General features: G+C 42.6%; 1 protein-coding gene across 13 annotated transcripts in view; it reads right to left on the reverse strand.

The window, feature by feature from the left end:
* LOC144822215 (uncharacterized) overlaps positions 1–27,164 on the reverse strand; it is a 512,171-nt gene that overhangs the window by 376,325 nt on the left and 108,682 nt on the right. The window contains exon 1 of one of the 13 annotated variants that reach the window (XM_078679454.1): positions 5,035–5,103. The exons of the other annotated variants lie outside the window; for them this stretch is intronic. The gene's annotated coding sequence lies outside the window, so the exon portion shown is untranslated. Of the gene's footprint in view, positions 1–5,034; positions 5,104–27,164 lie in introns of those variants that run through there. 13 annotated transcript variants of the gene reach the window in all.

Below are 27,164 nucleotides of genomic sequence, written 5' to 3' on the forward strand. Positions count from 1 at the left end.
TCTACACAATGCTACTCTCATAAAGTCTCACTAAACATGCACATGTATACCTGCTATAAGGGAAGAAAAGACCTTTGATAATGAACCAATCTAGACAATCCAATACGGCCTTTGGGATGTCCTATGGAAAACATAAGCAAGATGTGAATGTGGTCTTCACCCTATTTGACATTTCAAACAATACAGAGACTCTAAGCAAACCGCATACTACATACCACAGGGCTGCACAGAGGACGTGATGTACTTGGGGGTCCATGAAGTCAAAAGAAAACAATTCAGTTCCCAACAATGGAAAGAGGATACGGAAGTGTGTAGGAGGCAATAACGACAACACTCCGCCCCTCCACACTTCTGTCGAAGTATTAATAACCACAAACAAAAAGGCAATTAACAGAAACGCGTAGTTGCGTCCACCACAGCGTTCTGTATTCTTCCAGACACTTATTCCAATGAATTCACGGTAACGCGTAGTTAACCTCACTACTGCGCTCCGCTACTGAGTACAAGAGTTATATCTATTTGCCAGGGAATTACGGTAACACGTGGATTCGGCCGCCACCGTGCTCCGTGATTCATATATCATGCCCTAGTCCTTCAAAAGATCATTCATTAATGTTACCATCCTTGTAACGCCATGGAAAGAAGCAAAGCAAAACACAACACCAGATACAGCCAGCCGCGGCTGATTTGTACTCGGTAAATGTCTTACCGATCTGAACAGCAAGGACTGCCTGCAGAAGGGAGGATCCAAGAGTTTGGGCAAGGAAAACTCCCCTGGCGGCAGAAGCAATCCGTGACTCACCGATACCAAATGGAGGTGAAGCAGGAACCAGGAACTGGCGTGCAGAGCAGCCGCTCTCACGCCAGGAACGGAATCAGATAACACGCACCCGGAAGCGTGTCTCACCCACAGATGTACTTCCTGGGCGGAACAGAGAAGGATCATGGGATGTGTAGTTTTGACATCTCGGCAGGCGCATAACGGGGGATCCTGACAATCTGTACCTGAGGGGCCTGTGCATGATATTCGGCCTGGTGAATAGGTTTTGGTGATGAATTTTCAGTGGAAAAAGAGTTTGGACCCCGCTGAAAGGGACCAATCCAGGTCCTCCTCGCCGGCCGAAAGCACTGGATTCATACACGGCATTGCTGCAGAGTACCTCTGCCATTACCCTACGACCAGTGGGTGAAAGAGGGTATCGGGGACTCAAGAGTGGGAACAGGTCCTACGTTGTGTCCCCTTTTCAGATTCCAAGCTCACGTGGACCCAAACGGATGCCAAAAACATTGAGATGCTAAATGCGGCAGTACCCCCTGAGATCAGGGCCATTCAGGAGCCCCTTTCCATTGACCCTTCTGTGACAAAGTCCCTTTTTGCTTACCCCTCTCTGCCCGGAGTCCCCAGGTACAATTTGCACCCTTGAGTGAAGAACAGTGCACCAAAGCGGAAGTCAGATTAGTAGGGATGGACTGTGCAAGTCAGGGTGTACTTTACCTGTAGTACCAACAGTGTTAGTTTAGGGCGAGACGAGATTGGTGCATTGTTCGGACATTGGACAGGATAAATTGAGGGTGCTCCCTTGGAGGGGAGTACATTTTTCTGGATGACATGGGATTAATCACGAGCTAGGACTAAGCCGCTCCACCGCTGGTGCTCAAGAGCGCCAACGTTGATGAACAATAGGAGTCTACCAGTGAGGCTCAGAGAGACACTGGGAACACTTGCCCCCTCTTGTCATCTTGCCTTCTTGTCATCAGTTTTACTGCATTCCCTTTTCTTTGTTTCACAATATATCCATTTGGTCGGCACATGACTGAGGAAGAACAGCCATTTGCACCTCCGCGTCCAGAGCGGGGTTGGTCCACAAAAAGTAAAATAGTTTTTGCATCAATAGTTGTCATTGCACTAATCATTGTATTAGGGATATCCTATTTTCTGGACGAGAAGTATCATGTGCATTCCTTGGTTGGTACAACACCGATTCCTCCTGAATATGTTTGTCACTTTTATCCCTCACAAAGGAGAACACCGAAAGTCTTATAAGGATAATGTATTCATACAAATGTTGCATCAGCCTCATGAGGTGTCTAATACAACTAATTGTTGAGTGTGTGGACTACTTCCCTCAGTGACTCATAAAAGGGATAACTTGTTGTCCATGCCACTGTCATACATCAGCAGTTGCGAGGGTTAGTTTGCATGACTCAGTATGGTGTACCCTCATCCCCAATTTGATGCCTAGACAGAACACGTACTGATTCTCACACTATGGTACAGAATGTACATTTCCAGTACAGGGCTCCCCCAGGCGGTTTGACAGGCCAAGAGCTGTTTGGTGCTTAAGTTCCTGTATGCATGCATACAAAGGGGTGAAGAATAGAATGTGGTCTCGAATGAAATAGCTGATTTCCTAGGGTTTAACACGTCAGAGTATTTCCAGTCTTTCCAGGCTTGTAATGTTACTGAGGTTAAGCCAATACCGGAGTCAGTGGTCAACACAACAGCTCATTTCTGTGTCAAGGAGACCAGGAAGACAAAGGTGGTTGAGAGCAAATGAAATTCCACATATAGGTTAACAACGACTGCTTGTCCGCCCTTAATACCACCCCCTAATGTCTATTTTGTTTGTGGATCCCAAGGTTATGTCTTGCTCCCGGAGGGATGGTCAGGCAAGTGTTATCTCTCTTTTCTCCTTCCCCCTGTGTATATAGCTCCATCAAATTGCCACAAAGACCATCGGCTGTAGCGTCGGAGTGCACACTTGCCCCGAGTCAGAAGGGTTATTGACACAGAAGATATAGATCAAACAGATACCACTTTGCAACAGTTTGAGGATGCCATGAAGGGTATCGTACCCTTTTGGCGCCCCATGTCCAATAGCCTTAACATTCGTCGGCTCACAAGAGTTGTCGAAGGGGTTATTAATACAACAACAGGGATACTGACAAATATCACTGCTGAGCTCCAGGCTACGTGGCTCGTCAACTTATAAAACAGGATGGTGTTAGACGTCATCCTTGCTGATCGGGAGGGGCCCATCATGTTATTGGCAGTAGATGCTGGGTGCACATACCGGACCATGCCCCCAATGTATATGGTGCCATACAGAAATTACATAGGCATTTGTCTAACATACACCAAGCAAATGGTAATTGGATGGTTCTGGGGTATATTCACGTCCTGGGGTTGGAAGATTCTTATCTTTCTGGTTGCAATTGCTGGTATTATCTTTACATGTTGTCTTTGCATACACTGCCTCCCTGCTTGTTGTGCTTATTGTGTAAATATTCTGACACCTAATCCAAAGATATCAGCCTATGACACTAATGCCACAATAAAGATATTAATGCCATTATATTGATTGATGAAGGTATCTTTGAATATTGACAATGCATATATCAGCTTGTAGTGTGTAGTGGTAAATGTAATCTTCTGTAAGAGGTTGTTTGTTTTTAGGTAGTAATAAATTAGTTTAGCGAATAAAAGCTAGCATTTGCGGCACCATTTTATATTAAGCCACCATTTTGAGCCATGATTGAAACTGTAAATGTAAATGTAATGTAATGTAAATTGATACTTGTATAGCGCACTACTCACCCGCAAGGGTCTCAAGGCGCTTGTACGAATACCGCTGTGGAACCCATCCTGGCTTTCCCTGTGAGGTGTCCACTCCTGGGCACCCCCAAGGTGGAGGCCAGGCATCCTTAGCGTTGTGGGGGCCGTTGTGGAGACTAAGCAAGCTATTGCCCAGAGTTGCAGAGTGGGACTCCATGATTGGAATAGGCACAGAGGCGAAAATTATCAGGTCCATGGAATTTTGAGCCCAAGACCCGCCGAGGCGGGGAATTGAACCCTGGTCCCGGGCTAGACCTCTGCATCAGGGTCTGCCGCTCTAACCATTGAGCCACACTTCTCCATCAACTAACTTCTGTCTCACTCCTTCTCTGCCCCAGCTGAAAGCAGCTGCAATAGGTTTTGTTTCTCCAAGGTTAAGCTTGCTGTGCTAATGAATAAACTGTTTTCGTCAGTACATACCTTTCTCATTAGATAGGCCTGCTCTCACCCTTAGAGCTGCGGGCACAGGCAGAGTGACCTTGTGCTGAGATAGCATGTACCCGGTCTCAGGCCCTAAACCCATCCTTCTGTATCTCCTTTGTTCACCAACTACCAACTGGAAATTTCCAGTCTGGGCGTGTCTTTATTGGTTCTTAACTGTACATTATGTATCGCCATGCCTGCTGAAGTCAGTCCCTCTGCAGCAGTCCAAGGAGGCTGGTCAGACCGGACTCCACTCAAGTGCACCTGAATAAATATCTTTGGTTTGTATTCGCTACTGTCTGACCGACTCTTCATTTGTGTGGATGGTTGAGAGGTGGTCGCGAGTGACCCGGGTGACCCTAATCGAGTCACTTCCTTCACTGTGAAGGCTTATGCTCTTGCTTTTCCCTGGGGTGGGTATAGTAAATCTTCCCACCTCCAAAGTCCAATGCTTTCCGTGCTGTTGCATAGATTGGACTGGGTATAGTAATTGTAGCCCCCTCTGAAGTCCAACGCATATAGTATTTTTGGTAAATGTGTTTTTTGGGTTTTAAATTTGTATTTAATTTATTGTCTAAAACAAATTAATATACTCTTGTTATTGAATTTGTTATATTTTTAACGGCTTTATTTTGCATGCATTATACTTCTATATATATGTGTATAAATAAACACACATACACACACACACATATTTATACACTACATATACATAGTTATTTAAACACAAACATATAAATATATTATACATATGTGTGTGTTTTTATATAATTATATATTTATATATAGTATTCAATATTATATATTAAAATATTTAACATTTACTATCTTAAACTCTATTTATAATAAAAAATCTATATTTTTTTACATTTGTTGATGATGTTAGAGTCAACGATATTTTTCCCTATATTTTTGTACCATTATAAGTATAGGGACACGATATTTTGGTAAACAATAATTTTGATATAATATTTGTGTCAAACAATATTGTTTACCTTGATATTGTGTCAGCGATCCCCTGCTACAACCGCACCTGCTGTAACAAAACATACAGGCCCACCTGGAGTTGCTATAGAGAATTAAGAGTGCCTCAATGTCATACTAGTGGAAGTTGAGTCTGCTATTCAAGTGCCAGTTATCATCCCACCTTTTTTTTTTTAATCATCCCACCCCATATTTCAAAGCATATCACAGCACATATCACGTTTCATATGATAGCCACACTTTAGAAATCCTGACTGATTGTTTAATGTCATACATAATCAATCTGATATCATTTCAAACTATATCTTATTTCATATCATGTTGTATCATAGCAATTATATGGTATATCATGTCATGTATCATATGCCATATTAAACTATGTTATATTACACATGTCATCATATCATATCTCTCAGAGTATTAAGTATCATATTCCATTTTATATCATTTCATATCCTATTATATATTCTACACCATGGCATATCATATATCATAAGCAGGGGCACTGGAATTATGCAGCCAGGGAGGACACAATTATGTGTCAGGGTTTACTAAATTATGCAGCAAGAAAATGCAAATCATGCAGCATAATGTGGCAGTTTGTGATAGTATCAGTTCATTATTCAGTTCATTATTTTGTCATTTTTACAAAAGTTAACACTGTCTTGACAAAGGTGTCACCTTAATAATATTAGTTTAATATACAGAGACAGCAATATGTCACTGAAAGGGGAACACTCAAACTTTGCAAATTGCATTCCCCTGCACAGCAACATGATTTGCCGCATTTTTAGTAACTTTTGGTCTGTGTTAGCTAGAATTTTGTTTTTAAGTCTGCAAATTATGCAGCTATTAGTGGATTGTGTGGCACATGCGGCAAACCCCATAATTATGCAAAAAACACAGCAGACGCCGAATTGCAGAATTCCAGTGGTCCTGATAATAAGATAATATAATGCACACACAATCTATGTATATATATTCACTGAAAAAACAAAAAGTTAAAGAAACGTTATAGTTAGGTGAAAATGACAGTTACTTAAAACACATGTCTTAAACTATAAAAAAAACACTGAAATTTACCAGTTATAGTTAACTGAAGGAACTATAAATTGCGGCCCCACCGTGCACTGTGTTTTCATCAATGATGTCGTTAGAGATGTAATTTCCATAAAATCCAATGGAAAGGTAAACACAAAATAGGAATGTTGTACTTTAAATGCTTGTGTTAAAACACCTTGCCTTTCCCTCTAATGAAAGAGGTGGGATGAAGGAGAACATAGTCTGTTGTAGTGGAATTGTGCAAAGTAATACTTCTCAGGTCAGGTGCAGTCACGGCTGGTGTCAGGGCAAAATGGCGGGACGGGGGAGGGTGGTGGTACAAAACAAAAACCTTACATGATTCCCGCCGCATCGCCGCACTTGTACCTGCACTGCAAGCACAGACTCCCGGACTGCCCTGTGGCCAATCCTGATGCTGCTCTCACAGCATGAGAGTAGTGTCAGGATTGGCCTGAGCGCCCTTGATTTGCACTTCCAGGGAGACTGGCAGCCTGTGTCTGCTCACTCCAACCTGGCAAACCGGATCTGTTTGGTGAGAGCTTCAGTGCGCATGTCGGTTTGGCCGGCTTCAGATGGCCGGCAAAACTCTCATGCACAGGGAGAACAGTTCCCCTACCACTCATCCTGCGCCTGTCATTCCCCTGGCCCCAACCCAAGGCTCCACTTACACTTAAACAATAATAAAATAGCTTTATTATTGTTTTATTTTTCAAGTTTTGCAGCTGTCTCTGCCATAGCGGAGGCACCGTCGCTGGGCATGTAGCACCGGGGCGCATCCAACCAGGAACACCCACAACATAAACACAATGAAATGCAAGAGGTTGCATCTGGCTGCCATTCAGCCTTCCTGTAGCAGTAATCAGACACACAAAAGGAAATCCCTGCCTAGAAACTTCCCCACCTGAGTAATAGAAACTGTAGTCCCACTCTTCACACTTTCTATTTTTCAGCCTACAGTGCACAGGAATAACAAGTAATAAGCAGTCTTTCCTGAATGAGGGCCTCATTGATTTTCTCAATTTCTTCCCACCACAGCATCTGGTCTTTTCCCTAAAGCCATAGGAATCCATGCAAATGCTGCATTTGCATGTCAACTAGAAGGGGGATCAGTGGTAGGACATTAGCCCCCATTCCATGCAAACTTATAAGCATAAAGAAACCTAGTGACAATCTCACCTTCCCTGCTTGAATGAATCATGTGACCATACCTTGAATTTGTAGTAAGAAGAATTGCATGTCAACTAGCCAATGACCAACTAAACAGAGAGAAAGGTGCGTATTTGACAGAAATGCCAAACAGGGTACTAGACACATACACATTTACACTTTTAAAGATAAAATGCGATACTTCTCGTTTAAGGAAAATGTGCACCTCAGACAGGCACCATGGGGCACATGCATCAAGGGTTTTTGCATTCGCAAACGGTGCGAATCGCAAAAATCGGGCGTTTACGAATGCAAATCCCTTTTTTGGGATGCATTAAGCTTTTTGCTTTTTCGCAATTTAAGAAATCGCAATTTATTTGCGATTTCTTAAATTGCGATTGCATTTCAGAAATCGCAATTTTGCGATTTCTTAAATGCAATGCATGATTTTTTTTAAATTGCGAAATCGCAAATAGGAAGTGGTAAATTACCATGAAGTTAACCTTCATGGTAATTTTCGAAAACTTTCAAAAATGCATGGACCCCCCTGCACCCTTGAAATTGCATTCTCATTTTGCAAATCGTTAATTGCGAATCGCAAAATGAGAATGCCTTCACATTCATTCCTATGGGCCTCAAGGCCCATAGGAATCAATGGAAAGGGATTCCTTAATTGCGATTCGCAAATTGTGAATCGCAATTAAGGAAAATTAAGAAATCGCAAAAAAAATTGCGATTTCTTAATGCATAGCCATTTGCGAATTCTTAATTGCGATTCCTTAATTTTCGCAATTAAGAATTCGCAAACGGGAACATTGATGCATGTGGCAGCATGAATGCTAATGCTAGTTTTAAAAACATTCAAACAGCAGTACTCTTCAACACACACAGTAACATTCTTAATCAACAGCAGGAATAATACACATGGATTTGAAACAGACACATTGGACCGTTTCTGTTGGGTCACCCCCAAACTTTTTGCCTTCACTCTCCTGTTTTCTGAACCTGTTTTTGTTGCCTTTTAGGACTCTGCCCACTTTACCACTGCTAAGCAGTGCTAAAGTGCTTGTGCTCTCTCCTTTTAAACATGGTGAAATTGGCTTCCACCTAATTGACATATTAGTTTACTTATAACTTCCAAGTAAAGTGGTATAACCTGTACACAGGGCCGGTAAATGAAATGTTACTAGTAGGCCGGCAGCACTGACTGTGCCACCGACTTAAGTAGCCCTTTTAAACATGTCATTGCAACCTGTGTGTACTGTTAACACTGCCATTTCGACCTGGCAAAATAAACCTTTTGCCAGGCCTTAAATGTCCTTTTTAATACAAATGTCAACCCCAGGGTAGGCCCTAAACAGCCCATAGGGCATTGTATAGTGTGCACATACTTTTAACTTTTACATGTCCTGGGAGTGAAAAACACAGACATTTGTTTTTCACTACTGCAAGGCCTACCTCTCTCCTAGGATAACATTGGGTTAACTTATTACATTTAGTAAGTTTCAGTTGGGAGCAGGTAGGAATATCGAGTTTGATGTCTAAAGCATTGTAACTTAAAGCCCTTTCTAATGGTAAAGTTGGATTTTAAGCCACAATTCTGCAAATGCTACTTTTGGAAAGTTGGCATTTTTTTGTCCCACCCATTTGGTGCCTACAGCCTGTTTGCAACCAGGATTTAAGGTACTTTGTTCAAAGGACATTATGTGATCCCTGTATCTGGCCCAGGCCCCATCGCAGTTGACCTGAACTTGTGACTTTGTCCCGGTCCGGCATGACCGGACAACCAAAGTTGTGGCTTTGTGCTTCAGGCACTGTTTTCAATTAGATCTTTAAAATTGCACTTCATCAGTTCTACTTATTTGTTTTTTGTTATTAAGTTGCGAAATAATTTATTAACTTTTACTCTAGTTTTCTAAATTGGAATGGGATTTTTCTTGTATTGTTTTTCCTTTATTGCTGTTTGAAGTGCTGTATAAAAACTTTGCACAATGCCTCTAATTTAAGCCTGACTGCTTTGTGCCAAGCTACCAGAGGGTTAAACACAGATAATTTGGGGTTTGCTTGTGTTCACCCCAATAGAAATTGTAGTTGCTGCTTCAGTAGAATTCTAGCCCCCTCAACCAGTAACCCAATTTCCAACAATAATTTATACACGTCATTGCTTATGACCTTATATAAAATCCAATAGATTAAAGATGACTTCTTAATTGCTGTGTCAGGATGTATGTTTATTCTTGTTAGTCAAATAATCAAGTACAGCATTTAGATAAGGTAGTAATCCAGGTTCCAGTTAAGGTTAAGATAAATGCCCCACCGGGAGCAGCTGCCCTGCTGCTCAGCCTCCAAGGTAACTGACAGTACACTTAAAGATACACAGATAGAACTAAGGATGACATCATAGAGACAGGCTGAGTAGCAGAGTACAAGAGACTAAGAAAGGACAAGAAAGAGAGAAGAGCAGGGAGAAGCAGGATACAACACACCTACACCTTTTAAAAGAAAAGTTGAAGAAGATAAAACAGAGAGCAGAAGAGTAGAATAAAGGAACAACATAAAAACGCACCAAAAATAAACACCCTCATCAGAATGGTGGAGAGAAGAGGAAACGCACAAAATAAACTCCGTCTTCAGAATGGTGGAGAGAAGAGGTAAGTGCGAGGGTACTAACATTGTACCAACACCATGAGCTAACAAAAATAAAAGTGGTTATGATAAACCACTTGACAAAATCAACATTAGAATGGAAATGGAACTGAACACCTCAATGAAAATTTGAGCAATAAAGGTTCAGTAGCGTCAATCATAAATGAAGTCTGAACACCTCTAAAAAAACATAGAGCACCGAAGTGGTTCAGCATACATAAGCACCAACAGAAGTGAGCCCTAGGCCCATCACCAGTAATAATAAATAGAACTGTGAATCAATACGAATTGAACACCTCTAGCGAAGTAGAGCACCAAAGTGGTTCACAAAATGAAAGCATGAATATAACTGAGCACATCTACGGCTCATCCCACCACTGAGCATGAAAATGTAATATTAACACTTCTAACAAAATAGAGTTAAGCATAGATAACACTGAGCACCTCAACAAAAGTCGAGCAACTAAATGGCTCAGTAGCAATACGAATAAAACTGAGCACTTCTATGGCTCATCATAAACATTGAGCCCTCTATGGCCCATCACCAATAAGCAAAACCAGAATGGAGCACCTCAATAGATATTGAGCAAATAAATGGCTCCAACAAACGTAGTAGAATTAAAATCCCTAAAACTAACCTCCAGAAGATACACATGGAAATGAACTCCTCAAATAAATTGAGCATCAAATGGTTCATTTCAGTACAAGTAAACATAGAAATAATTACTTGCCCATTACCTGTAATAATAAAAAGCATTATACACCTCAAACAAATAGAGCTCTAACGAGGTCCAGTAAACTAAACAACTGCACAATAAACGGGATAGAGCACCTCAATAAATATATTGAGCACAAAAATTGCTCCCCACAAAAAGATTAGGATGCCCAGCTCTGAGCCATCCTGAGCTTCAAAGGAAGAATTATGAACGACCTGCATAAAATGGCTTCCATAAAGTATCACATAACAGGTAATAAATTACATTAAACTTTAAATCATCAGACCAATAGCACAGTTCATAAATGCATTGAAATACAAGATGCACTTAGCAATTTTTTAAACATAACAAATTAAAATAATAAATGTAGTCACCGTTGTCTGATTTTCAGTAAACTTTTCCATATAGAGACTGTCACCAACAGCAAGAAGATTGTAAACACAACCGAGTCTACACTGAAGAAGATATGGTGAGCGACATCTCACCCGAACCCAAAGCAGTCTCCACGAAGTCGTCACCTCACCACCGCAAAAATCCACAAACAGATCCAGGCGAAAAAGAAAATAGCCACCAGATCCTTCTCTGAAACTGCCTCGATGCAGTTGCCAAAGGAGAACACACGTAATGAAGCTGGTTGGCAAACTGAAGACTTGCACCAACCTGCAGACTGAGCCACGACCAACCCAAAATGGCGGCACGCTTTGATGCGGCGCCGAGTGGCTCATGGCACACTTTTGCAGCATAGCGTCTGTTAGCAGTTAGAGGGATTGATTCAACAATGCCAGAACGTCACAGGAGAAGCTATGAAGGAACTTCAGGAGTCCATGGTGACAGGTAAGAGCGCGCGTGCAGGCGCAAGAGTGGAGATATTTTGAAAAGTCGGCTTGTGCTCAGTTTAAAAGAAAACACAGTTAAACGGCATTGCAACAACGAAACTGCCAATGGCCATGGTAAAGCGATCAAAAAGTCCATAAAAGTCACCTTTTCCCCAAAGTAGTGCGAAGGATGATACCATCTAGGAGGGAGGAATTTCCTTTAAAGTACACCAAGTAATCTCAGCAGGGTTCACAGACTCTCCAGCTCATCTCAGATGCAGAGCCAAAATTGATAACTGTTCACAGCACACCAACGCTAGATTATTTCACAACTCTGATGGCAGCAAAGTTTGTTTCAGAATATACTATCTACTCATTTTCAGCCACATGAAAGCTGGTAGTAGGCAGCATAAAGTATTCATGTACAAGTTCCAAGTTATTCAAATCAAATTGCTTCCTTTTAAAAGATGACTGTAAGGCAGGGAGTCTCCACATGTAGCTGCATATTATAGTATGTAAAAGCAGATTTCAAACAGCAGGTGACAACTTAAACATCCAAAGTTTAAGTTACTTTAAAATGTCCTAAACCCAACTTACTTCTGGCTGTCTGCTGTTGTAGACACCGGTGGGGCAATCAAGATGTTGGGCATGAGGTTCAATTAGTTTCTTCTGTTGCAGTATCTTTTTGATCACGAGTGGTTTCTTTCCTTAATTCGTCGCCAGTGTAAAATCCAATAGATTAAAGATGACTTCTTAATTGTTGTGTCAGGATGTATGTTTATTCTTGTTAGTCAAATAATCAAGTACAGCATTTAGATAAGGTAGTAATCCAGGTTCCAGTTAAGGTTAAGATAAATGCCCCACCGGGAGCAGCTGCCCTGCTGCTCAGCCTCCAGGGTAACTGACAGTACACTTAAAGATACACAGATAGAATTAAGGATGACATCATAGAGACAGGCTGAGCAGCAGAGTACAAGAGACTAAGAAAGGACAAGAAAGAGAGAAGAGCAGGGAGAAGCAGGATACAACACCTATCTCATATCTCATGATTTGTTGTATCCCATCCTGAATAACATTACTGATGGTTTTTGAAAACTGACTTTGACTTAAAAGTTCCAACTCCCTACTCTTCTTTTTCTTTCAAACGACTCTCTCCTTCCATTCCATCCTTTGCATGCCTCCACTCTCTGAGTGCAGCCTACTCTAAATCACATGCATGTTTGCTTTAATCCTTACTGTTGTATCTCTGCAAAATGCTCACACTTTATTTCAGAGATCACAAGCTCTCCTTTAAAAGTCATGCCCTCCACCCTAACGGTATGTAATCTCCTGTAGCTCATCTATTAATACTGCTAACCAGTGTAGGACATTTTCATATCAATCTGATTCCTACTAATGTAATCTACTGTGTAACACACTGGAGAAAAAGGCATGGAATGGTTCCTGTAGAGCACAATACTAATCCCAATGGAACTAACAATAGCTATGAAAAATGTTTTTTAGCTGTACCTTGGATCCATGGTGGATCCGGGGTACAACTAAAACAAATGGTTTGTTCCCATCCTTTTCTTATTTTGTCCCCCCCACCCTGCCCACACTCCTCTGGGGTGGTCTTGAGGCAGGGGAGGGGGCAGGACAATATTTTATTTTAAGTAGGGGGCATGTGACCCCTCATTTGGCAACAACTCTAAAATACTAGCTGCTCCTGCCACTACGGATGCTAGCTGGGTAGCCGGCAGGGGCCACAGGAGCCTTATGGCTCCCCTGAAGGCTCCAAACTTAATATACATTTTGCGTATTCCAGGTGGTACCGGGATATAAAGAAAACCCGGAAACCTTCTTATAAAGAATGATAAATGAGCTGCAGGAGCCGCTTGTTAGAACTGGGGGTCTCTAGTTGGCAATGGTATACACCTTTGTCCAAATAGGAACCCTTGCTTCTAAGTCAGGATAAGGGGCTTACACTCCTAGATAACACCTGCTCACCCCCTTGGTAGCTTGGCACGAGCAGAGCGGCTTATCTCAGAGGCAGTGCGTTCAGCATGTGTGAATATACACAGTAATACAGTGAAAAAACCACAGATGGACACCACATAAGTTTTATAAAAATAAGTATTCTTTATATAGATTTAACACAAGACCACAAACGACAAAAATCCACAATACTGTACTTAAAGTTGACTTAAAGATGGTAGAAGTTGCTTAATTCAAGTTGGTGATAAATGCGACAAAGTTCTCAACAAAGTACCTGGATGCATAACGCAAAACAAACAAAAGGTTTGCAGGAATGGAGATGCGTTGGTTCCTTGCTTCGGGGGAGACAATGGGTCGCGCCTCAATGTTTGCGCAGAGATGGGGATGTGTCTTTATCCTTACCGGAGAGGAGGTGATGCGTAGGTTCTCGTGATGTATTTCGGTTGCGATGCGACAAGATGGCGCGTGGATGCGATGCGATGATCCGGTGCGATGCGATAAGAAGATGATGTGTGCACGCCCTGACGGCTTTGCGGTGAACTCTGTACTTTGGAGCCGCAACAGGCCATGTGACACGCTTCCCCAGTGATGCGACGGTGACCCTCACGGTGGCGACACACTTCTCCGGTAATGCGACAGCAAACAGCTACGACAAAGACACGCTTCTCGGGAGATGCGGCGGCGGCACGCTTCTCCGGCGATGCAACGATAGCAGATGCGGTGGCGACACGCTTCTTCTTGTTGAGTCGCACTTTCAGCTCCCAGCGACACGCAGGCTTCTGCAGATAGAATTCCCAGCAAGGAAATTCAGAGGGGAGCTGGTAGTGAAGTTGTGTAGCCCTGAGACTTCAGCAGGAGGAAGTTGAAGCCCTTGGGAGTAATATTCTGCAAGATGATGAAAGTTCTTTGAAAGTTCCTTCTCCTTTCCTTGGCAATAAAGAAACCACTGCAGGCCAACCCAGCAAACAACTCACTGGCAGTGGGGTAGTCCAAACTCCTTCAGCTTCCTTGGTTCTTCTCCTTGGCAAAAGGTTTGTCTTGTTCCCAGAAGTGATCTAAAGTTCTTGGGTCTGGGTCCCAATACTTATACTACTTTTCTCTTTGTTCTCTGAAGGCAGAGAGGCCTCTGCCTAGTCAAAACCAGTTCTGGTCCGTCCTTTTTTTATTTTTTTATTGTACAGCTTGACAAACTCCTTTGTTCAATATCATACAGAAAACGAAAAAAAACTTTAAACACAATATTCAGACAGTATCATTTGACATGAGAAATGAGAAGAAACCTACCCAAAAAATAAAGAACAAACCATAATCATAACGTTCAATTCTGTATTCATTGTGTAAATGGAGCCCAAATTTTCAACCCCCTCTCTCGCCTCCTCTTCCCCACCCTTTGAAGGACCGCTGATTCTAATTTATGGAGAGCGAGAATCCTAGCTCTCCAATTGACAAACGTTGGGGGGATAGGATTGATCCATTCAGAAGTTATAGTTAAACGAATTACAGACATCGCAATACAAAGAAGAGCAGTTTCATGGGTTGTTCTAGAAAACAAACAATCATTTTCAGATCCTGTTATGACTAGCTCGGCTGAAATAGACATCGGAATCTTAAGAGCACTAGTAATAAAACCTTGAACATCTTGAAAAAAAGAGCCAATTTCGGGCATAAAAAAAACATATGAACATCATTAGCAGCCAATTGGCCACATCGTGGACACCCATGACCCCTAGTCCCTCCCCATTTAGAGATCTTAGCAGGAGTAAAATAAAGATCAAAAAGGGCCATATAGCTTTGCGATCGTAAACTCCCGGAGATTAGAACTGAATCAGCTAATTCCAATAGTGCTGAGATATCGATGCCACTCTTGCCAAGTTTACAATCCAATCTAGTATTTTGGGATGAAAGATCGTCTGGTAAACCTGACAATAACTTCTGATACAAAGCACCAATTCGCCCCTTTCTCAAAATAAGTTCCATAAGTGGGTTTTTAACAAGGGCAGTAGGTGTAGTTAGCAAAAGCCTATCCATATAACTACGTATCCGTAGAAATTTTAAAAATTCATGTGTACCTAACCCATATTTTCCTTTTAAAAGTAAAAAAGAAGCCATATTGCCGTTATTGGATAGGTCACCCAAAGTACAGATACCATGTGCCCTCCACCTGATAGTAACAAAGTCTTGAAAGATAGGCGGTAACAACCTGGCAGCAGCCAAAGTTGTGTAAAAATTATAGTTGGGGATTGCCCACTTCCTTCGTATTTTCCTCCAGACTGAAAACATTGTTTGAATTACCTTGAACTTGTTTTTTTTGCAGTACCTGGGTTCCAGCACCGAAAGAAGAATTCCTTTGGCGTCTTCGCCCAGCCCTATCTCAAGAATCAAAGGAGAACACGCCGGTAAAGTAGGAGCTCATGCCCCAAACAGAGGTACAGCCAGGTGTTGCAACAAAGCTGACCAATTATACAGCAACAGATCGGGGACTGTCCACCCCCTCCTATGCAAAGGCAAGTGCATCCACTTAGCTGCCCTCCGAGGGGAATGATAGCCCCAAAGAAACCTATTACAGCAGCTTTCCGCTCGAGTTAAACTAGACTGAGCAAATTCCAAGGGAATTGTCCTAAATAAATATAGAAACTTAGGTAGAACAAGCATTTTTAACAAGTTCCTCCTACCAAACAGGGACAGATGTAATTTATCCAATCTACTCAGAGTGGCATTAACTGTTTGAACAATTGGCAAAATATTTATTTCAGGTAATAATTCCACTGCTGCTGTAAGTTCAACCCCCAGATATTTGGCTCTATGAACAACTGGCGCATCCGAAGGGCCCATATTCTTAGTTTGTATAACCTGGGTTTTCTGAAATGTAAGCTTATAGCCTGAGAGTTGACCATAGGAATCTTCCAACCTCTGTAAAGCTGTGAATGCCAATGACACATTAGTAGTTAAAACAGCAATGTCTTGGCATACGCCAATGCCTTAAATTCATGCCCATTGATCTTAACGGGGGGTATATTTAGAGAAGACTCTATTTTATTAATGAACGGGTCAATGCATAAAGCGAATAACAAGGGTGAACAGGGACACCCTTGTCTAGTACCCCTCCCTATTTTGAAAGAGCTTGAAAGAAGACCTGATATAAATACCGATGTTCGGGGCGTAATGTATAATGATTGTAAGGCCTGTAAAAAACCCAGGCAAAATCCCTTCCACTGAAGAACTCTCCACAGAAACCCCCAGGCAACCCAATTGAACGCCTTTTCGGCGTCCAATAGGATTAGCCCTAAGGGAGAATCTGTAGCTTGGGCCCAGTCCAGCAAGGCAATAACCCGACGCACATGATCCGCCGTATCCCTTCCGGGGATAAAGCCATGCTGACGGATTGAAACCAAAGGGGATATTACGGACGCAAGTCTAGCCGCGAGGATCTTGAAAATAATTTGTTATCCGTACTAATTAATGAGATCGGACGATATGAGGCTGGGTCCAACTCTGGCTTGTCTTTTTTTCTAATCAAAATAATGGTTGTCAAGTGCCATGAGTCTGGAGTAGTCCCAAGCTGAGCTTTCCTTAATGTTGTTAAAAGATCTTCCCGAATCTCAGCTCGAAATAAAGAATAAAATTCTAATGGGATAAAATCAGGCCCAGCTGCTTTACCTTTAGCCAAAGAGTTCAATGCTACTTCCACCTCATCCCACTCTATCGGAGCGGCTAAAAGGGTGTTCTGTGAATCCGAAATTCTACAAGTATTGAGGTCAGCCATAAAGGTATCAAATTCCTGTTCTATAATCAGGTCACTGATTTCCTCAGTATACAAAGACTGGTAGAATTCAGAAAAGACAGTTAGTACCCCCTCTGGAGTGTCATAAATCCGCCCCCGAGTATCTTGAATTTTAACAATACGGTTAGCCAGAGCCCGTTTCTGTAGGCGCTTGGCAAGGACCCTGCCTGATCTTTCGCCATATTCGAACATTGTCGAGCGATATTGTAAGTATTTAACCGCAAGGTCCTGCCCAAGTAACTCCAGAAGGGATGACTTAACAAAAGCAACTTGCAGTTGAATAGTGTCTATATTGCGGCCATCCCTAATCGCATTAGTGAGCTGAATCTCTACCCGACGGAATTCGTCAATACGCTCACTGGTTTGTGTTTTGACTAACTTCTGACAATAGGATGAAACACTTTTAGTTTCTCCCCGAATAGCAGCCTTAAATGAATCCCACAGAACCTCACTAGAAACTGAACCTCTGTTGATGTGCAAGAATTCAGTTATCCAGGCTCTCATATGTTCAACATACATTTCATCCAATAACAATTTTCGCTCAAATGTCCATGTTTTTAAAGGACTTACCACAGGTTTTAAACTACAACTAATAGGCAACAGGTTGTGATCTGAAATAATTCTGGGCATAATCGAAATTAAAGTGGTATCTGCAGATTGATCTGAGAGAAAAATATAATCTAAACAAACCATTTTTTTATGGGGAGCAGAAAAATATGTTGAACCATCTACATTTCTATGGTGGTAAAACCAAAGGTCTACCATACAATGTTCTTGTACTAAAGCTGGCAAAGCCCGGAAAACCCTGGGTTTCAAACCCACATATTTCTGATCTACAACTAAGTTAAAACTGGCCGCTAAGTTAATATTGAAGTCTCCACAGAGGCAAATCGGATGTGGCCATAAAGCAAGCTCTACATTCAAGTAGTCCAGAACTGCAGGGTCATCCGAATTTGAACTATATATAGTTCAGACCGTGAGAGATGTACGATTAATCAAAAGTTCTACCAGTGCCCATCTCCCCGCATTATCTTGTTTTGATCTTACGCATGTACCTGCCCCTCGTTTTAAAAGTATAGCTACCCTCCTAATCACAGAAGACTGTTGAGAGCATGACACTAAATCAAACCCTGGAATATTTAAACAACTTCGATTATTCCAGGGTACATGCGTTTCTTGTAAGCATACGACCTCCAACCGAAGCACCCGGATAATTCGAGACAGCAAGGCCCGCTTCTTGCCATTATTCAAGCCGTATACGTTCCATGAGGCTATATTTATTTTACCTAACGCCATTAGGGTATATAAACAAAGGCATCTCAGTTACTGTAAATAGCTGTTTTAATACGTAATTATTATACCAAAGAAAGAATTTATCAAGCTGTTTTTTTTTATGCGCCCCCACCCCCCCTCCCAACCCCCACCAAACCCCCCCCCAACAATACCACCTCCCCTCCACCCTCCTGCCCCTCCACCCCCTCCCCCCCAATCTAGGCAACAGGACCGAAGTCCGCTTGATGGAGAAGCTGGTGTAAGCAAAAATCCTCCTCCGATTTGCCGCCAACCCCCATAGACAGAGAAAATAGGAAGCTTTTTTGTTTTCAACAGACATAGGATATCCCCCGTAGAGGTAAAGGATGACAACTATTCATATTGCAATTTCATTAACTTTCCCTACAGAGACATAATCCTACATAGAGAAAGAAAAAGAAGGAAAGCAAAAAAAAGGAAAGAAGAAAGGAATCAACATATGCAATTGTACTCATGCATTTTGCAAACAGTTACCCCGATTCACAGTGTGTCCAAAAAAAGTTTTGCCTGTACTTCAGATTCAAAAAATCTGGTCTGGCCATGATGGATTACCTTTAGTTTGGATGGGAAGAGCACAAAAACCTGCGCCCCCTTTGCCTGAAAGGGGGCAATCAGTTGGCGGAGCTGCCACCTCCGCTCAACTGTGGCCGGACAAAAATCTGGCCTGACAAAAAATTGGCAACCCTTCCCTGATCTTTGTTTATCAGGCCTGGCCAAATCATAAACTCTTTCTCTAGCTAAGAAATTTTAAAAACAAATTAAAATAGCGCGGGGTCTATTAGCATTTTGACCTGAGCGTGGCTTAATTTTAAAGGGAAAGCGATGGGCACGTTGGGTCTCTAACTGCCAATCCCAAACTTTGACTTCCGGAAATGCCTCTACGAAGAGATCCACAACAAATTGACGGATGTCAGACCCTTTCTGGTCAGTCCTGGAGCACTTTGTTGGCAAGATTCCTTCATTCCTTTCACAGTGTAGGCCAGGGACATCAGACACACCGCAGGAGGTGGAGCCAAAATTATGGAGGGAAGGCACAGCCCTATTCAGGTCCCACGTACAACACCTCCCGCCCATCTGCATGCAGATCTCTCTATTGAGCACTGTCCTGACTCACCCTGTCTCATGGAATCCCCAGCCTCTGTCACTCAAACTCCAGACAAGGATTACACAACCTAGCAGAGGCAGGCTTGGATAGTTAGGCAAGAAAATACCTACTTTCTAAAAGTAGTATTTTCAAACATAGAATGTTAAAACTAACTTTACTAAACGATGTATTTTATAATTCTGAGTTCAGGCATACTAAATTCGAATTTCTACCATGTTCCCTGAGTCAGTTAGGATAATAAGATGTAATAATCAAACTGCCCATTCTGGCCTATGGAGAACAGGTAGCCTTGCAATAGTGAAAAACGAAAATGGCTGTAATTCACTATTAGGACATGCCACACATACCAGGGCATGTCCTACCTTACACTTACAATGCACCCTGCCCTTGGGCTTACCATAGGGGTGTCTGATATGAAGAAAAGGGAAGGTTTAGGCACTGGCAAGTGGGTACACTTTCCAAGTCGACATGGCAGTCACAGACTGCACACAGGCCTTGCAATGGCAGGCCTGAGACACACTTTACAAGCTGCTTCTGTGGGTGGCACAACCAGCAGCATTTGATTCAGAAGCCCTAGGCACACATGGTGCACTGTACTAGGGCCTGACAAGTAAATCAAATAACCCAATCATGAAATCACTAATCAATACATCAATTTAACATAGGGAGCCCTTGCACTGTGGCACTGAATAGCAGTGGCACAGTGCCCAAAGCATATAACCAGCAAAACAGATCAAAAACAGAGGAGGCAATCAGTAAAAATGGAAGTGAGACTCACGCCAAGGATGCCAAGTCTAACACCGCTCATTTATTATTCTCTTTTTTCTGTGCAAGGAATGCCCATAATGCCCTGCCAGGGCTTTTTTCAATTAAATGTTAAAAACAAATGCTGCAAAATCAAAATGGTTTATAAGTATATCTCCTCTGCATTCCGACTCCATAATATTGTTGGAAAATGAATTCCCGGGTATTAATTATGTTGGTTGAACTTTTGTTATACTTATCATTGCTAAATAATGTTTTATTTATTCTTTTATAGCTGTCATTTAAGCCGAATAAATATCTTTAACTGACTGACTGACAATAAATGTTTTCTTCCTGTGATGCCCCTAAAAAGCACAGGGCCACCACAAACCTTTTATAAATGTTGTGAGGGCATAGCAACATAATAAAAACAACTGTATGTCTCCTGGGTCATGGAATCCATGACCCCAGGCGAGCTTATCATATTTTTTGTTCTTTTTTAACACATCTCTTCATTGTTTTAGCATTTTGTAGATCAAACAGATTGAATAAACAGAACAAAACCTCAAGGCAGTGTTGCACATACCAGTATCATAGCATCAATGTACTTTTTTCTCCAAGCTGCAGCTGTTTGCTTTTCATCTGGAGCGCACTGACACTTTGTGATGGGTCTACAGTTACACTTTGTTGCCTAAATAATTCTAAAAAAGGACTCAAAGATATGTTTATTTTTTTTTCTTAAAATATGTTTTCTTAAAAATATTTAGGGCCAGATGTAGATAAGGATTAGTTACTTACCTGTAATCCTAGTTCTCTTCCAGGGGTATTTTTTTTTTTTTTTTTTTTCTCAGAGTTTTATATAGCGCGAACTAGACCCAAACCGAATCGGGTATCAGAGCGCTTTACATAGCACCAGTTACGTTACATGAGGACAGACACACATTCATTTTAGGCATGGGGAGATTAAGTGATTTGCCCAGAATCACAGGAGGTTTTGGCGTCGTTACCGAGACTCGAACCCAGATCCCCAGGTCCGAGGTCGAGCGCCCTAGCAGTTAGGCCAACTCCTCTCTTCCTTAGACTCATTAAAGTCATAAGCACTGAATAATCTCCGCCCATGAGCGGGAACCCGGAACATATAATAATATATATATATATATATATATATATATATATATATATATATATATATATATATATATATATATATATATATATATATATATATATATGTGTAAATACATATAATAGTAGTACATAGTACTAAACAAATTATACACATATATATGTATAACCAATAAAATGCAGCCCAACATAACCCATAGGCTAATAAAGCCATAATTACATATTTTCTGCAGTATGAAAATAAATCATATAAATCATATAAATAATGCAATAAAAAGGCATGAGCCTCAAAAGCATTCCATAATCAGCAGAAAACCTTTATTTTCATCAAAGAATTTGTAATAAAAGGCAATTAGCCTAAGAAGGCTGCATACAGAAAAACTATCCCTGTATAGAAAATCAGACTGACACCTCGCCTTTAAGGCATCAGAGAATCTGAACACTTTGCCTTTAAGGCCTCCAGGGGAACTCTGTTCCCATCATGCACCACAGGTGACAGTTAGGTCAGTTATTTTGTACGGTACAGTAAACTTAGCAGGAATCTGCATTTAGAAACACAATAGTACCATCATAAAGCTACTGCTCGCCCGGGGAGGCGGGAGGGTGCTTATGACTTTAATGAGTATACCCCTGGAAGAGAACTAGGATTACAGGTAAGTAACTAATCCTTCTCTTCCAGGGGATACTCATTATTAGTCATAAGCACTGAATAGAGTAGCAAGCTCATACACACAAAACGCGGGCGAACAGAAAAAATAACAACAACAACTGAAAACACACAGTTCTCAGGTAGCATCAGCAAATACATTTCTAAGAGATGCTTGCCCAACCTGAGCATCTGCCTGTGTGTCTGAGTCAAGGCAATAATGGCGAGTAAAAGTATGCACTGAACGCCAAGTAGCTGCCATACAAATTTTTGCCATAGAAACATTTCTAAGGAGAGCTATGGTAGAAGCTTTCCCTCTTGAAGAATGTGCTTTTGGTCTTCCTGACAAAGACCTATTTGACAACTGATAAGTTAGAAGAATACAAGAAACAATCCATCTAGCAATGGACCGCTTAGGTGCTGCAGAGCCTGTATTAACAGGACCACAGTTAATCAACAAACGGTCTGAATGTCTCAAAGTCTTTGTTCTATCTAAATAACACTTAAGGACTCTCTTCAGATCTAAGGAATGAAGAGTCCTTTCAGCAGGACTAGTAGGATCTGGAAAAAAGGTAGGCAAGGTTATGACTTGATTAATATGAAAATCTGACACTACCTAGGGCAGAAAAGCAGGATGCGTCCTGAGTACCACTCTATTAGAATGGAACACAGTAAACGGTTCTTTGCAACACAGAGCTTGAATCTCGCTCACTCTACGAGCAGAAGTAATAGCCACCAGGAATGCTACTTTCCAAGTTAAGTGTTGCAAGGAAGACTTATGTATTGGCTCAAAAGGAGCACCCATTAACTTAGTCAACACCACATTAAGCTTCCACGGTGGAGAAGGAGACCTGACTGGCGGATACACCTTTCTCAAACCTTCCAGAAAATCCTTTACTACAGGCATCCTAAACAAGCATTAGAAATGCAATCGGGCTCGGATTTATTTGAGTTTGAGCTAATGGCATTGTAAATGCCAATGTATTGTTGCTATGTGTTATGGAGTGTGTTCATGTGGTGTGTACTGCCAGTGATCTCCTTGTGAGTGTGAGAATATTGCACCGTTACTGCCTGTGATGTCCTTCTTGTGAGTGTGAGAAGCTTGCACCTCTGCTGCCTGTGGTCTCCTTGTGAGTGTAAGAAGCTTGCACTGCTGCTGCCTGTGATGTCGTTCTTGTGAGTGGGAGAAGATTGCACCTCAGCTGCCTGTGGTCTCCTTGTGAGTGTAAGAAGCTTGCACAGCTGCTGCCTGTGATGTCCTACTCACTACTCTACTCTACTCACTACTCTACTCACTACTCTGCACTCACTACTCACTACTCTACTCACTACTCTACTCACTTCTCTACTCACTACTCTGCACTCACTACTCTGCACTCACTACTCACTACTCTACTCACTACTCTACTCACTACTCTGCACTCACTACTCTGCACTCACTACTCACTACTCTACTCACTACTCTACTCACTACTCTACTCACTACTCACTACTCTACTCACTACTCTGCACTCACTACTCACTACTCTACTCACTACTCTACTCACTACTCTGCACTCACTACTCTGCACTCACTACTCACTACTCTACTCACTACTCTACTCACTACTCTGCACTCACTACTCTACTCACTACTCTCCACTCTACTCACTACTCTACTTTCTACTCACTACTCTACTCACTACTCACTACTCTACTCACTACTCACTTCTCTACTCACTACTCACTTCTCTACACTCACTACTTTACTCACTACTCTACTCTACTCACCTCACTACTCTACTCACTACTCTACTCACTACTCTACTCACTACTCACTACTCTGCACTCACTACTCACTACTCTACTCACTACTCTACTCACTACTCACTACTCTGCACTCACTACTCACTACTCTACTCACTACTGACTACTTTACTCACTACTCTACTCACTACTCACTACTCTACTCACTACTCTGCACTCACTACTCACTACTCTGCTCACTACTCACTACTCTACTCACTACTTTCTACTCACTACTCTACTCACTACTCTACTCACTACTTTCTACTCACTACTCTACTCACTACTTTCTACTCACTACTCTACTCACTACTCACTACTCTACTCACTACTCACTCACTACTCACTACTCTACTCACTACTCACTACTCTACTCACTACTCACTACTCTACTCACTACTTTCTACTCACTACTTTCTACTCACTACTCTACTCACTACTCTACTCACTACTCAACTCACTACTTTCTACTCACTACTCTACTCACTACTCACCACTCTACTCACTACTCACTACTCTACTCACTACTCTGCACTCACTACTTTCTACTCACTACTCTACTCACTACTCTACTTTCTACTCACTACTCTACTCACTACTTTCTACTCACTACTCTACTCACTACTCACTACTCTACTCACTACTCACCTCACTACTCTACTCACTACTCTACTCACTACTCACTACTTTGCACTCACTACTCTACTCCCTACTCACTACTCACTACTCTACTCACTACTCTACTCTCTACTCACTACTCACTACTCTACTCACTACTCTACTCACTACTCTACTCACTACTCTACTCACTACTCTGCCCTCACTACTCTGCCCTCACTACTCTGCACTCTGCCCTCACTACTCTGCACTCTGCCCTCACTACTCTGCACTCTGCCCTCACTACTCTGCACTCTGCCCTCACTACTCTGCCCTCACTACTCTGCCCTCACTACTCTGCCCTCACTACTCTGCCCTCACTACTCTGCCCTCACTACTCTGCCCTCACTACTCTGACTCTGCACTCTGCCCTCACTACTCTGCCCTCACTACTCTGCCCTCACTACTCTGCTCTCACTACTCTGCCCTCACTACTCTGCACTCCCTACTCTGCCCTCACTACTCTGCCCTCACTACTCTCACTACTCTGCCCTCACTACTCTGCCCTCACTACTCTGCACTCCCTACTCTGCACTCCCTACTCTGCCCTCACTACTCTGCCCTCACTACTCTGCCCTCACTACTCTGCACTCTGCCCTCACTACTCTGCACTCTGCCCTCACTACTCTGCACTCCCTACTCTGCACTCCCTACTCTGCACTCACTACTCTGCCCTCACTACTCTGCCCTCACTACTCTGCCCTCACTAATCTGCCCTCACTACTCTGCACTCCTACTCTGCACTCCCTACTCTGCACTCCCTACTCTGCCCTCACTACTCTGCCTCACTACTCTGCCCTCACTACTCTGCCCTCACTACTCTGCCCTCACTACTCTGCCCTCACTACTCTGCCCTCACTACTCTGCACTCTGCCCCTCACTACTCTGCCCTCACTACTCTGCCTTCCCTACTTTGCCCTCCCCACTCTGCACTCCCTACTCTGCACTCCCTACTCTGCACTCCCTACTCTGCACTCCCTACTCTACCCTCACTACTCTGCCCTCACTACTCTGCCCTCACTACTCTGCCCTCACTACTCTGCACTCTGCCCTCACTACTCTGCACTCTGCCCTCACTACTCTGCACTCTGCCCTCACTACTCTGCACTCCCTACTCTGCACTCCCTACTCTGCACTCACTACTTGCATCACTACTCTGCACTCACTACTCTGCACTCACTACTCTGCACTCACTACTCTGCCCACACTACTCTGCCCTCACTACTCTGCCCTCACTACTCTGCCCTCACTACTCTGCCCCTCATACTCTGCCCTCACTACTCTGCCTCACCTCACTATTCTGCCTCACTACTCTGCCCTCACTACTCTTCCCTCACTACTCTACACTTTGCCCTCACTACTCTGCACTCACTACTCTGCCCTCACTACTGTGTGTGTGTGTGTGTGTGTGTGTGTGAAATATGTACGTAAAAATCAACTCAAGGTGATGGCAAATAAAACACGCCGCAATCTACATAGGTGCTTTTGTTTATTGCGAAAATCTCTGTTAAACTCTAACATATTGAAGGGAGGAGAAAACAGCTACGGAAATCACTCCTCGCAGAGAAGAGGCAAATGTTCGTGCAACAACAGAAATATCTTTTCAGAAATCTTGAAAGACTGCGCACTTTTATTTTAGAAGACACGCGCATTGGCAAGGCAAGGGTGCTTGTATGCGAGGTATCTTAAAAAATACTGTGACTGCCCTTGAAGCTACAGGAAACTTCTTTCCATTATCTCCGCCGTGAACGCAGCACTCTGACAGCTCCTAATTAAAATGAATGGACTGCCGTGCGCGAAAGCTAAATGTTAAACGCGCGCATGATACATGCAATGCAATGGTGAACGCGCTCGCACCATCTGGATTGCATTCCACGGGCACTCTGACAGCTCCTAATTAAGATTAATAAGTCTGCCTTGCGCGAAACCGCCGAGAATATGCCATGCAACTGAAATCAATGACGGACGAAAAGTAAATATAGCCTATCACGTCAAGGCTACTAAATAGACACCACAGCGAAGACGAATCACTAGGCAGATGCCATAAAAAACGCGGCGCGCACTAAGGAATGTGCCGGAATGTGCCAGCCAGGACCCCTTTCAGAATTCTTTTTTTTTCGAGTACATAAGAGCTCGGAAGCTCCGCCTCCACTTCGTGGTGACGTAGGCCCGAGCCCTAAAAAGGAGACCTGAGTAGGTGATTTTCTGTAGGCTGTGATCGCAGCAAGATGGACTTTAATAGAATTAAATTGAAGACCAGATCTTGCTAAATGTAAGAGGTAGGGCAAAATCACCTGTTCCTGACCATGGATAGGATCAAACCCATTACTCTCACACCACAGGTAAAATCGTTTCCACTTAAATCCATAGGATTTCCTTGTAGAAGGCCGTTTCGCCTCCTTAAGGATGTGCATACAGTCAGGATTCAACTGCAAGTGTCCATACTGGATGACTTCAGGAGCCATGCTACCAGGCGCAGGGAGGACAGATTGGGGTGGAACACTCTCCCCTTCTGTTTGGACAGAAGATCTGGGCGAAACGGCAATCTCCTGTGTGGTACTTCCGACAACTGAAGGAGATCTGGAAACACCATTGCGTGGGCAATCAAAATCATCCTGGAGTTGGTTC

The sequence above is a fragment of the Lissotriton helveticus genome, chromosome 3_1, assembly GCF_964261635.1.
Source record: "Lissotriton helveticus chromosome 3_1, aLisHel1.1, whole genome shotgun sequence".
Lineage (NCBI taxonomy): Eukaryota > Metazoa > Chordata > Amphibia > Caudata > Salamandridae > Lissotriton > Lissotriton helveticus.